At 32.6% G+C, this 14,791-nt stretch overlaps 1 protein-coding gene and 1 non-coding gene across 2 annotated transcripts in view; one reads left to right on the top strand and one right to left on the bottom strand.

The window, feature by feature from the left end:
- LOC123678257 (transcription factor Sox-2-like) overlaps positions 1 to 14,791 on the top strand; it is an 86,107-nt gene that overhangs the window by 34,577 nt on the left and 36,739 nt on the right. The window lies entirely within an intron of this gene.
- Positions 13,010 to 13,082, bottom strand: Trnav-uac. Its single transcript has one exon. It is a non-coding gene; the product is annotated as a tRNA-Val (tRNA).

The raw sequence follows: 14,791 nt of genomic DNA, 5'->3' as shown, positions 1-14,791 counted from the left end.
CTGGAAAGAAATCAAGCGCCAATGAAGAAATAATCGCCGAAACTGAGGCTTATTTTGAAGCGAAAGACAAATCGTAATACAAAAATGGTATCGAGAAGTTTGAAGATTGCTCTAATCGCTGTATCGCCCTCGAAGGAACTATGTTGAATAATGAAATCGAATTCCGCCACAAAAATATGCTTTACTATGGTAGACCGGGGACTTTTCAATTGGCCCGTTACTTTTTCTCTGCCTATTAAACAGAATTGTCGCATTTGGGGCTTGGATAATCCAATTGTTATTGTTTAAAAGCCTCTCCATCTTCAACGTGTCACTATTTGATACGTTTTGGGCTGAAGGTGTGAAATGATCTTACTTTTATGAGAATGAGGCTGGTGCAACTGTTACGCTGAATGAATTGCGCTACCGAGCTGTGATTAATGATTTTTTTCATGACCGGAATTGGAAGATATTAATGTGAACAACGAAACAATCGCAATTTTGCAAAAAAATTCTCCTTGTTATTACTCGAAGAGATTATCACAACTGGCCGCTGTGATCTTGTGATTTAACAGTTTAGATCTCATATATGGAATTCGAGGAGTTATCGAGGACAGACATACGTCAATGTGCAAATATATTTGGTGCTTCAACCGTTGCCGTGGAGGCCATTTGACTGATATCTTGCTCGTTACAATCAAATAAACATCCATTGATTTCTCTTAGAGTACACAGTATACTCGTTTTTTTTTTAATATCAAATTGAAACCTCTTCTTGGAAAACCCTTTATATGTATTATTTTCAGCCCATCGGTTCTGCAGCTTTGAAATGCCATATCGATTGATAAGGAGATAATAAACTTCCCAGTAAAATATAACTCCAAATTCTATTTTGGAATGACGGCTGAATATCGGAACAAAATACAAAAGAAAACTGAATGCGGGCGCAACAATTGAAATACCAGGATTTAAAAATCCATTCCTGCTGATCGATTTTGTATCCGCGACATTAAAATTTTACGCGATCATATGTTCGCAATTTGCGCAATAGAAATTCATCCAAAGTGCGAAACAATTGCATTTTGTTATTAGTTATATCAATCGGTGACTTTTTACGGGTATCCATTGTTGGTTCCCTTTTATGCGCTTCCATTCCGCTCTGCTAACGTTTCAATTTTAAAATCGAATTCGCTATATTTCACATCGGAAACAAATCGGCCCCAGTGGCGTGACAAAAGGTCCTTTTCAATTGCAACATCAAAAACCTCGGATTCTGTGAAATTCAATACTGCCCATGGGTCAGGACCGTATCGGTAAATTTCAGAACAAGTGGTCAGTGAGGGATTCTTCGAATTTGTGATGATTCTTCGCTAACTTAAAACTTGAAAACTGGAAACAAAAATATCCTTCGGAATTTTTTTCTTCTCAGAAATAACCATTGACTTCTGAATTGGAGAAAGAATTCTATACCTGCTCGGCAGTAGATGTGTTGTTAAATCAAAAAAGATTGAAATTACAAATTTTGTCATTTTCAAATCTTCAATAACTTACAGAAGTGGGAAGATTGAAATCTGTAACTTTCTCTGAAGAATCAACGATTAGATTTTTGTTGAAGACATTACAAGAACTCCAGTCCGAACGCCAAATTTCCTTGTCATTTTCATTATTGTGAAGGAAGGTATTAATCCATAAAGGATTGCTTGACTTTGATCTGGCAACTTTAGTATTTGGGGGGTAAGATTGAGTTCGAAATAAGTTCGGGTAGAAATGAAATTTTTCCCAAGATTGCTTGACTGAGACCTGTCTACGAATATGAGGCAGAAGTATATGTGATAGCACTAGTAACTAATGTAAAGGTGTAGATCTGATAGTTTCACTGATATTCTCATAGCAACGTTGGGCTGTGCATCAATTTTATGAACATGAGCACTATCAAACCAAACAGAACAACAGTATTCAGCAGCAGAAGAGTGCTGGCATCAGCACCCCATGAAGAATGGACTTCAATTTCAAATGTGAATTTTCCAAGTGAACCTTGAAATATAAAGAAAAATCGAGTTTAACTCCAAGATATTTGGAAGTATAATTATGATTCAAGACGGAATTATTGAAAATTACTTTCCATTTTCTATATTTTTCTATATATTCGATTATTCAAATGAAAACAGGAAAATTGGATTAGGGCATAGGCGCCACTCAAGAAAAGAATTTTCCATGATTTTTAGATCTTCATTTGAAGTATCTTCAATAATTCCGAAATCAGTATGACGAAACAAAAGATCATTGTCATCGGTATTGATGAATTCCTCAGTTAAGGTAACAGCGATGTCACACAAGTATAAATTAAAAAATATGGGAGACATAACCGATCCCTGCGGAAGTCCATTATTCAACGTTTTGAAACTACTATTTTTGTAGTAGTCTCCTGTCAGATAACATATTTTCAATCAAATGAATCATTTTTCCGTAGATCAAATAATAATGTAAATTTTTATTCAAACCATCCTTTCACACTCTCGTAAGCTGCAGATAAATCCTTGAAGGCTGTTTTCAAAATATTATTGAAACCTGATTCAATGAAAGTAGATAAACTAAGAACCTGATCAGAAGAATTTCCATTTTTCCGAAAACCTCACCGACAATAAAATTCTGCAGAGCATCTCAACATCTGGTTCAATCCTGAATAGAATCAATCTTTCCTAAATTTTAAAACGAACACTCACGAACACTTTTTAGGATAAAGTAACAGAATTCCGAGTGATGAATGGAAAATATATTCCCTAAAAATTAAACAGTTAAATTAATATTTATAAAGGGAAAATTGATAAAGTTTGAAATAAATATCGTATAACAGATTATTTCCAATATATCTATTGAGGTAGTACCGAAAGAATCGTAGCTACTGGTCGAAGATCATTTTTTGCAATTCATTCTTTAGTCCATTAAAATGAAAGGATCAAAAGTTTAATTTAATACAATTAACTTATTTTGGCTTCATAGTTTTCGGTGAACATTAAAAAAAGTTGAATAAAAACTATTCCAAATGGAAATCAGCAAAAAATAACCTTCCAATATCCGCAAGTTCCTATTTTTTTTTCTAATCCAAAAGCGGGTCACTAAATGCGTCCCTGACCGGATTATGCCATCCGAAATCAAATATTTACGCATCCAATTCCATATAAATATCCATGGACACAATGGGCGCAAAAACCAGTAGATCTACCTGGGTTGATTATAAGAAAACAGAACAAAATCAAATTTCAATTGTATATCCCGAATCTGTATCGATATACGAGGTGTTCCATTGTGAGAAGGTGCTCACATTGTACGGAATAGGAGGTATTCTCATTCTCATTTAAAACCCGAATCGAGGAACCCATCTGACAGATTTTGACGTGAGCATAACACGCACCTGGACGGAGGCAAAGGATTCCGATTCGATGAACTGTCAGATTGATAGCCGAAAAGAATGGCATGAATATTCATTTCCATATATTCCTTTTGAGGTGGAACACCCTCGGATTCTGAGAGAACAAAAAACGTCTTCCGCAGCTCGAATTGGGGAAATATTTGTGCCTAGGAATTGAAGCAAAAACTACGAATGTAACGTATGAGTTGGTCACACCTTTCTTTCCAGATTGGCAAGAGAGAAGTCGACAACCTAATGTAATGAATATTTTTTATGCGCTAGTTCTATTACAGGACTATGACAGTTCTATGGTCCTTCCCCAAGCACGATAGATTTCCAAGAAAAAGACGTTGCATTAAAAAACCGAATTTTTATGGCAAGTTGCACCATTTGCCTAAACATTGATTAAAATTTAAACATTGATCTGATTCTGATTTCTTAAAAGCTAGAATTTTCAATGATTACGACAATTTTCTTGAAATTTTTAATAACTTTGTCATCAGTCTATAACAGCCTCGTTTATTACTTCATACATTAATCGAGTTCTACCAAGAGTAGGTACCTTTATGGTGTAGAATTGAATGCTGTTTGAGTTCACTTGAAATTTTGATTGATAAATCTTTCCTTAAAAAAGTTATGTTCAATATTACTTGATATGAACTGTGTGATTATTCAAATATAAAAACAAATTCATGAGATGTATCAGCTTTAAAAAAAAATATTCTTATGAACTTTCATTCCAATGTTGCCAGTAGTTTCGGCAAAATCGTAAAAGTGTATAGATATTTTTTTCTTCAGCGTCCTTCATCTTAATACGGAGGGTGTTACGAAAATTCATAATTGAGCAAACCCCAATTATTTTTCAATTTTCTACCTCTTCTAGAGACGGGGTCACCTTTTTTTATACACACTGTAGATGAAACGAAAAACATTGCAATTGAAACCTATAGTGACTAAATTAAAATAATTCAATTTGAAATTTATTCAACTGTTACTAAAAGAGCAACCATAAGCTTCTGAACCGTTCTTTATAACATTCATATCGTTCAAGTTTTGACTTCAGAAAAATTACTCTAGTGGAAATTTAGTGTTTTCGAATTTTAATTAATTTATGGGAATTATGGCAAAATTAGAGACTTATTTCTCGAAACATAAGAACAAAAAAAATATAATAAAAACAACAAACAAGATACAGTAGTTCGATTTCAAGGTCAATTTGAAAATTTAGAAAAGCAAAGGTATTGATCAAGGTATTGAATAAAACGAAATAATTTCCACTGGATTATTTAATTGTAAGCAACAATTGTTTCGCCACACTGTGGCTTCATCAGGCTACATTTCTGACTGATAAGAGTACAGAGTTTTTCGGAAAATTATATAGGAACAAAAATTCGATATTGGGGGAAAAATATTCGATATATTATCAAAATCTTCAAAATTTATTTATAATGAATTTTCGTCCATAGAGGACCGAATCCATTTTATAAAACTGACTCGCTCTGCTCGCCGAAGGGGCTCCGCCCCTTGGACCCCGTCACTATGCCGGTAGATCCTTCACTGGGTATCCGGCTAGAAAATAAAAGCTTTTTTTCCGAAACCTTGTATCGTTAGCTGATTTCAGACGATTCACTCGGTATACTATGCTGGTTCTAGGTTGGAATTCTATATGATTTTTTTCCTAGAATATACCGTTTCGCCCTTGCTCACATGAAAATATTTGATGCAAATCCTAACTTTTCATGACGACAAATCAAGGGCGGTCCTAGCCTTAAATTTTGAGGGGGTTCGCCATTTTGGGCTTCGAGTTTTTCTATGGGACCAAATCCCATATTACACCGATATCAAGCCTAACCTCTCAAAAATATTTATATTTAGATATTCATATGAATATTTATATAAGGCGTACAACTTTGCTTCCGCCGCGGCAACGGCGCGCCGTTTTGCAATAGATGGCTGTAACGGTAAGTGGTAGTAGAAATAAATATAACGTAGATGTCACACAATAAGTTTAGGTATTTGTGAACATAACGCCATCGACATGTTAGTCGATTTGTATCTGCATCATAAAGTTATTCACGATTAGCTGCCATACGTCCCGGTACGCCGGGACATGTCCCGGTTTGGACCATTGAGTCCCCGTGTCCCGGTTAGTTATTCAATTGTCCCGGTCAGTAATTTGACCGTTATGAGATTCATATTTCCTTATATAGTGTAGGTGAGACAAAATTTGTTTTCATGGAATCTCAACGGATTCCAGTAATCATAAATCTGAAATGCTGTTTCCGTTGCTCAAACATTATTTTTCAGAAACCGAAGGATTGAAAATAAAATTATTAAAATGGTTCAAAAAAATAGTCTTATGCAATCACTTTATTTTATATTGAATCCTTAGAGTACCTTAATATTTCCATATAAAATATTTTCGCTGTCAGTGCGGTACTTACTTCGAAGTAAAATAAAGGCGAGTTTTTTTTTAATTCGACAATGAAACTATCGGTTGTCCAGCGCATAGACTTCACAATACTGCTTCCACTTCCGCCGATATGATTTTAATTTCTGTGCATTCTATTGGTCTTAAAATTTTCAAATATTTTTCGATATTTTTTGTAAGGGTCGAACGATGAAAGGTTTTCGTGAGTATGCAGAAACAACTTACAGCAATGTTCTTTCTTATTCTAGAATTCGATGGCTTTCACTAGTTCTAGCTATTGAACGCTTGCTGAAGCTATGGGTGCCATTGAAAAAAAAATTCTTAGCTGAAAAAAAGGCCTTAAAAGCTGTAACCGATTTTTTTTGACTCTTTATTAGAACTTTATACTCTATTTCTACACAGTCAAGCATTTCTGATTGACAAACCGATTGAAAGTATTGAAAAATCATTAATTACTGTTATTGAAGATTAAAGTAAAATTTAATTGAGAGGATAGGTACTAAGAAAGAGTTGAATGGAAGATTACTAAATAACTATTTTGGAAACCAAACAAGACAAGTCTACAGGGTGGCCACTCTTTTAATGGGATTGTATTGGTAGCTTTTAAGCCATAAGAGTTAGAAGGTCGGTCAAATGGAGAAAAAATTGCATGCATAGATGCATTATAAAGCAGTTCAAACAAATCGAGATTATCAGGGCCGGTTATTGAGATATCATAAAAAAAGTAAATTATGTCATTTTGATTTTTCTTTTTTTCCCACTTTATTTAAAATATTATCAAAAAATGTTACATGAATTTTTTATTCGACAGAAAATTATCCTCAATTTGACGTATTCAGATTTCGTATCCAGCGTTTCGAACTCTCTGGGACACCCTCAACCTCATTTTTTTCAATACGGACCTGCATATTTTATGACATTTTTCGAAATAACTTTTAACGCTGAATTCAACGATATATCACACAATGTCATTCAAAGTTGATTTTCAGATGATTTTGACCCTCATCCAAATTTAATGGTGTGTATGTAAGAAAAAATAAGTTTATTAACGATATCAATGTTCTGATCCAAATTCAATCGAACCCAGAAAAAATTCGAGAACTGTGGCCAGTGAATGGAATTTTTCAAAAACTGCTGTTAATAAAATAGTCAACAGACGCGAATACAATGATTTCAAATTTGAATACCAAGCCTTGCACAAATTATATCGTAATGATCTCAAAATAAAGTTCGATTGTGTAGTTTGTTTCAACGGAACAAATGACAAATACAACAATAGTGATACCTCGCGAGAAAATTGAGAATGTTTCGAAAGGTATTCAAGGAGACCAAACAAGCAAATGTATAAGAAGTATGGGTTCCAGAACCGTAAAGTGTACCTATTTTACAAAATGGTGGACATTTCAAACACTTACTTCATTAATTTTCATTTACTTTCGAATAATCATCTGATTTTTCTTTCGTTAAATGATACTTTCGTTTAATTATTATGAATTGAAATATTTAAATGATTATTATAAAAGAAGAACCAAGAAACCAGTATACTGGTTTCTTGCTTTGATTCTAATATGTTCCATTTAGTTCAAGATGGGTAAGTTGACTTTCTTATCGAAATTTATTGCATATTGCATGTTGCCAATTAAACTGAATAAAGGTAATACAGATCCGACCCAAAGAAAATTGGATAAGGGTCAAAATCACCTGAAAATCTACTTTGAATGATATATCGTTGAATTCAGCGTTAAAAGTTATTTCGAAAAATGTCATAAAATATGCAGGTCCGTATTGAAAAAATTGAGGTTGAGGGTGTCCCAGAGAGTACGAAACGTTGGAAACGAAATCTGATTACGTCAAATTGAGGATAATTTACTGTCGAATAAAAAATTCCTGTGACATTTTTTGATGATATTTGAAATAAAGTGGGAAAAAAAGAAAAATCAAAATGACATAATTTACTTTTCTTATATCTCAATAATAATGCTTCTATGCATGCAACTTTTTTTCCATTTGACCGACTTTCTAACTCTTATGGTTTAAAAGTTACCAATACAATCCCATTAAAAAAGTGGCCACCCTGTAGACTTGTCATGTTATGAGTTTCCATACAGTTTTATAATACGTCATAATCTCAAACAATTTATTAATATGAATTTCTACCAAGTAAAGACCGATCCCATCAAGATGATCTGGGCATACTGGCAACGTTGCAGATTATTTGGCATTTGACAGACGTTACGTATTGAACATAATTGCCGCCACCGGATGTAAACAATGAATAAAATAGTAGTTTTTGACGAGAAAAAGCCATTTTTTTTTAGGGAAAAGCTTGAAATGTGATTAATTAATCATTTCTAACGAGAATCAGTTGATAAAATACAAGAAAACTAGCTATTAATGTGGATAACCTTACCTTCATCAAGCCAATTTTACAAATTTTTAAAAAAAACCAGCAGGATTGAGGAATTTATGTCACCGGATTCGTGATCTAATACCCAAAATTAGTAAGTAAGCAAAATTTCATCACTTTTGAATCATTATCAAAATTAATTCTATATAGTAAACATTCACCTGTTTTTCTTTTCAGAAGATGGATTATTATACAGGATTTGGATGGATAATTATACAGGATTTTTATTTGTGGAATATCAATTAGAAATATCTAGAGATGTTGGACCAATTCAAGTCTGAAAATTGAGATTAAAGCTTCAAATTATTAACTAATTTGTAAAGAAATACACAATATTTGATCAACTATTATATAGGGTGTATATATTTGAAGTAGTAATTAGTCATTTTTGGAGAAATGAGACATTTTGAAATCTGAAATTCTCATTTCTCTAGAAATGGCAATTTCTTTCTTATTTAAAAAATTTGGGAAAAATGCATAATCAAAATGTGAGAGTTATTATCAGTCAATAGAAATACTACCTGAAATAAAGAAACTGCATTCAATGTTTATTTTCAGTTTTGACAAATATTGAATTTACATAATCATTCGATAAGATCTATGAAAAGACCTACAGTGAAATGTTTTAGGAATATTCAGTATAGCTGTAATAAACAAACTGAAAAGAGGCAGAATGAATAATAGATCTACCTTTCGGATACCCATATCTGAGAAATCAGGTTATAAGAAGTCCCTCATTTCCAAGGTTTATCAATACATTTTTCAGTTGAGCAGCAAATTATTCTTCTATTCCATATTTTGTGAAGAAATACAATATAATTGAACAATTTGAAGGACCTATTGGAAATTCCTGACGAACTAAGGAGTTTTTTAGTATCTGAAGATTGTATTGATGCTATGTTATAGAACGAGACTTGTGGCTCTGGGTTTTACTCAGAAGTGAATTAAACAGGGCAATTTATGTCCTATATAGTAAATAAAATTTTGATAGATAAAAGTTTCAAAAGATCAACAATTGATCATAGTATTTACATAAATCAAAAAATAACTGGCTTACTATTGTTGCATTGTACATGGATGACTTTTTTGTTTTAACTAATGTTAATTCTGAATGAATTTTCTGATAGAAAATTTTATGATAAAGAAATTAGGGGAAGCTAAAAAATGATTAGGGATGAATATTACTAGAAATTATGGAAAAGGTAGTAAAGCTATCGATTATATTCTTCAAATATGTATTGCAATAATTCAACATGTCTGATTGTGAACATGTGAAAACTAAATTGAATTTTGATTCAACAAAAGAGAGTTGTAATGATGAACCATATAAGAAATTAATAGGTTTATTAATATCTTCAGCAGTATTAACTAGTCCTGATATAGCATACTCTGTTAATTTCTTGAGTCAATTTAATAATGATCTCATTGTTGAACACTGGAAAAGTGCAAAATTCATTTCAAGATACAAAGATAATTGTTCAATTTTTACTTCAGTCAAAAGGAACTGAGTATTTGAAATCGGTACTAAAATTGTATCGGCCAATACTATTGACCCATATGGGTCAATAACTACATTGACTTGATTTTTTCAAATGTTAACTTTGGATCTGAATCAATGAATAATTTAATTCTTACCAAAATGAAAAGCAATGAATAAATCAGTAGGATAGCATTTTTGAAATGGCCATATAGCACCTATTCCTATAACGATTAAAAGATTGGAAACTTTAGTGAACAAATAGGTAGGTATCAACATTTTTATACAAATTTGATCATTCATTCATGACATGGAAATTTTCAATAAATAGTTGCTTTTTAAAGTATTTTATACCTTCATTGAATTGCTGGAAAATTGATACCAATTTCGAAAGTGACTGCCATGTTAAATTCTTCATATACTGAATGATCCTTCAAAATTTATTTCTGTCGTAACATTTTGACTAGTATTTCAACTGATATATTCCATACGTCATTGAAATCAATATCTTCAAAGTACTATTCGAAAGACTTATAATGGAATTTAGAAAAATATGTCTTTCTCAATTTCATAGTCATATATGATATGATGCATAAGTCCAAATTTAATTAATTCACATCTAAAGTGAATGTTATTTTTAGAAATATTCAGTATAGCTATAATAAACCAACTAAAAAGAGACATAATGAATAGACTTGCCTTTCAAATACCCATGGCCTATGTTACCTCATAAGCAATTACCTACAATATCTTATCTTGGTGAAACCTTTTTGAGAAATCAGGTGATAAGTTTGAGAGTCTCTAATTTCCAAGGCTTATTAATACATGTTTCAGTTGAGCGGAATATAATATAACAGGGTATATATAGTTGAAATTATTAGTATGAAAGAGTTGACTTATTCATTATAAATTCAACAGCACTGCACTCAAATTCTTCAAAAACGGGGTCACTTATATTTTTGCACTCCTCTGTCGTAAAAGTGTATATTTTAGATATTCAAAAAACTCATGGAAACTTTTGACTGTTATCTGACTAACTTGGCTCTTTTTTTTCCAGTAATAAAGCCAATTGTGAATTATCTATAAGGAGTCTTTCTATCTGTTTAATACTGTTTCATAGTAGCATAACTTTTACTCCAATCCAAGACTGAATTGATGAATGAAGCTTCTGTTCTCTTTGGTAGTTCCATCTTCTGTCGCAATAAATTCAAATTCTCACGAAAGGAAATGTAGTTTTATAGATTGTGGAAAATAAACGAAAAATTCCTGAAATAAAGTAACATTCATCCAATTAATTCCAAATAATACAAACCCTTCAAACAAACCTGAATTGAGGAAAATGCATTCGATGATATAAATGTTCATTTCCAAATTTTGACAAATATCTATCGAATTTTTGATTCGCCGTAGACTTTGCATTTTATCTGTCGGCATTTATTTAAATATTGAATAACAATTTTGGAAACTGCAAACTTTTTCAAGAACTTTCATATATCGAAATGGAATATTTATTATTAACATGACACTGACAGCCAAATTGTCCACAGATACCACAGAAATATGGGACTTGAAATGTCAAAATGATCCGAAACACCCCGTATACTCGAAAACCGCGGGGAGAATCGAAGGTTTGGGATTTTTCCCGGGATCTCCAGACGATTTTGAGGGGGGTCTTATTCTTGTCATTTTTGCTCTAGATGGTCCCGTTTGGGCTGTGATTTTACGTTTAGAGTTTGACGTATATGTGCAAGCGGTTTTATATATACTTAGATTATGTTGAGATCAAACATCTCGATTTAAATCATTTATTCTTTCATCTGAAAAGAATAAATATCTTAAGTTAGCGTACTGGCATTTTGAAAAAATTGGCAATTTATATTCAATATCCAAACGTCAGGTTATCTGAGTTTCTAAGAAATCTCCTTAAGTAGACTTTACCTGAAACTGTGAATTGAACTTCAATATGAAGAAAAAAAAACAGTTCATAATGAAAAATATCTGTTTTTTCAATAAAACAGTAGCTTGTCACGTGTCGCCCACTCTATAGAAACTGAAAAAAAAACATAAAAGACATCAATATTTCTTAATCGACCCGTGAATGGAAAGGACAATGGGTTATAAACTTTTATTGAAACAACATTAACATAGCGTCTTTCATCAATTTTTTTCTCGATTCAAAAAAAGTAACGCTGTGTCGTGAAAACTGCGGAGACGGTTGTATGATTTATCCAGCAATTAACAAGTCTGTCGTATAAACTTTTATGAGTTGTATATTATGCAAACTTCGTTCCTGTCGTAAATTTTTTCATTTGAATTTTTACTGACACTGGTGGGCGCTTCGTCCTTATTTCATCCAGGATACAAGTGTCGTGGATGTGTTATTATATCTTTAGACTCATTGTTTACAATCAATAGAATTTTTTTTCACCCCTATTGAGAACAGCTGTTTATTACACTTAATCTTGTTGCCTTAAATTACAACTCTTCATGGATGATAAATAGTTTTAGTACATTAAGACATTGATGATTCTATTAACCGTAATAAATTGTAAAGTTTATACATCCATATTTTTTCAACAATCTTTTCTACTACAAAAATAAAAATAATAAGTAATTACCATACAATACAACTATCATTCTCACTATACAAAGGTTTTTCGCATTAGTAGATATATATCTTTATTTAAAAATAATATTCGCTGAAAATACATAAAGAAGAACTGCAATCGATAATGGAATAGCGCCAACTTAAATGTTAAAGATACCTATCATTTCACTACCTCCTTTCAAAATATTCATATTAACTAGGGATTCACCAGATATTCATGGTACTTGGCGTGAGCTTGGCTTGAAATCAACTCAAGTTCAAGTCAAGTAGTTGTATTCCGATGTCAAATCAAGTATTTTTTAAGTACTTGACTTAACATTGAAAAACTACTGGACTTGAACTTGAGTTGATTTAAAGTCAAGCTCACGCCAAGTAGCTTCAATATCAAGTCAAGTAGCTTGAATCGCAATATCCTTGATATTATCCAAATATTCCCAAACTTTTTAGACCACCTTAGATATTCAACGACCTTCTTTGGTTATGGTAAAATAGTTTATAGTGGTTTCCTGATGATGATGAGGTATAGGTAGAACGAATAATGCGTAGATATAAAAAAATCAATAAACTTGTCTTTTATTCTCTCAGGGTATTGTGATATTCAATAGAATATTCAATATCTAATTTTCGATTTATATCAAATCACAATTATGAACTCATGGACTAATAATAAAAATATTTAAATTCCATCATAAAAAATATGGTTCCGCCCGGGATCGAACCGGGGACCTTCTGCGTGTAAAGCAGACGTGATAACCGCTACACTACGGAACCTTGTTGAAGATAAGGGTGCTCAGTGCGAATCATAACCGCAACATTAATCAGGTTTTCCTCAGTCAAGTTTTGACTTTCTAATTTATTGATCACACTTCCAATCTATATTTAAATCTGCCGTTTTCATGTAATATTGAACATCTGCCAGATATATGCTTAAACTTCACAGAGGTTTGTCTGTGTTCGTAGAATTCTTTACTCGAATTCGCAACTTTTGAGGAAAACTTATTCATGGATTTCCAAATAGGTGTAGTGAATAATTCAACAAATTTTCTATGAATTCACTCTTCAACAGCCAACAACCTTTAGCAGACTAAACTTCAATTTCATTTACCGCGTTTTTTTCACACGTAAAATAAAAAGACAACAAATAAACATTGTGGTTTAAAAATAGATGATCTCCTCACAATATTCATACTTGCACTAATACGAAAAAGCTGATGTTTTGATGTTTGACTTTTTGAGCAATATAGGTACTAGGATTCGACTAGGTTGAAATTCAATTTGTATTGGGGAAACTAACCATTCAACATTCCTCGTGCCAAATTTCAGGAGAATCATATCTTCAGAACGTTTAATCTTGTACATCTTACAAATACGTCTAAAATTGTCTTCAAAAGTAAGTAGGTACTATACGCGTATGAATGACGAGCGATCAAAAGCTCCTGACAACAAGTCGGTACTTTTCTTGAATTCTTATTGGGTATTAGATATCTGACAAGATGAAATATAACGAGTTGAAGCGAATATTCATCATTTAACAATACATCAAATTATAAGGCATTTCTGCAATGCATGCAATTCGCGATAATATAAAGTTAACAACTGTGTAAAAAAGATTTTACCTGAGTTGATTCGCAGTGAACACACAATGCACTGCGCAACCATTTGTTAGGATCTCTATTGCGACAGAGGCATAGAGCATGATTAATTTTTCAGGATTAACTCCTTCGTCTTCAGTGCTCAAGACGAAGGAACCCGATTTTTTACCATGCCTACTAGATGAGCCGATATGGTCGAATGACATTTTACTGTTGAAAGTGACCTCGCGTGCTTTTTCAGTTATAAATTATCCTGCGAACACGCACGGACACCTAAGAACATATACAGGGTGTTACCAAATAAGTGCCCAAGTTTTTGGATGGCGAATCCTTGTCGAAAATTGAAGAGGAAGTTTCAGCTTCCAAAAATGAGAAAAAAATCTTTTTTTCTTTAAATTTCTGAAGATTTGGAAGTAATTGCATTTTGTGATCTTGTCCTACCAAAAACAAACTAAACAAATACTATAGAATATCTCGTTTCCATCAACAGAACATCCATTTATGCAAGCAAAATGTTGTATTTTATATTTTTCATTAGGAAACTATTGATTTCACAGACGCAATACAATGATTCGTTATTTTAATATTGAGAAATTTTGTTTCGTAAAAACTTCTGGTAAAAATGTAATAGAGGTTGCATTGGAGGCCTTCTCATTGGAGGAATAATGCCATTTCTTCAGCAATCACAAATCTCCAAAAGACTCTCTGATCCGAGAGATCTCGAAGCTGGAGTCCCCCAAGGTGATGTGTTGTCTCCTTTTCTATATTTAGCAGTCACAGCTGACATTCCCAAATCTGACCGAACAACTTTAGTCATACACGAAGATGACACTACTGTCATGGCCAGGTCAAAAACTCCCAGCAAAGTATTTTGCAAATGATCCTTAT

The sequence above is a fragment of the Harmonia axyridis genome, chromosome 4, assembly GCF_914767665.1.
Source record: "Harmonia axyridis chromosome 4, icHarAxyr1.1, whole genome shotgun sequence".
NCBI classification, from domain to species: domain Eukaryota; kingdom Metazoa; phylum Arthropoda; class Insecta; order Coleoptera; family Coccinellidae; genus Harmonia; species Harmonia axyridis.
Note: the sequence above shows the minus strand (reverse complement) of the source record. Positions and strands in the feature narration are given on the sequence as shown.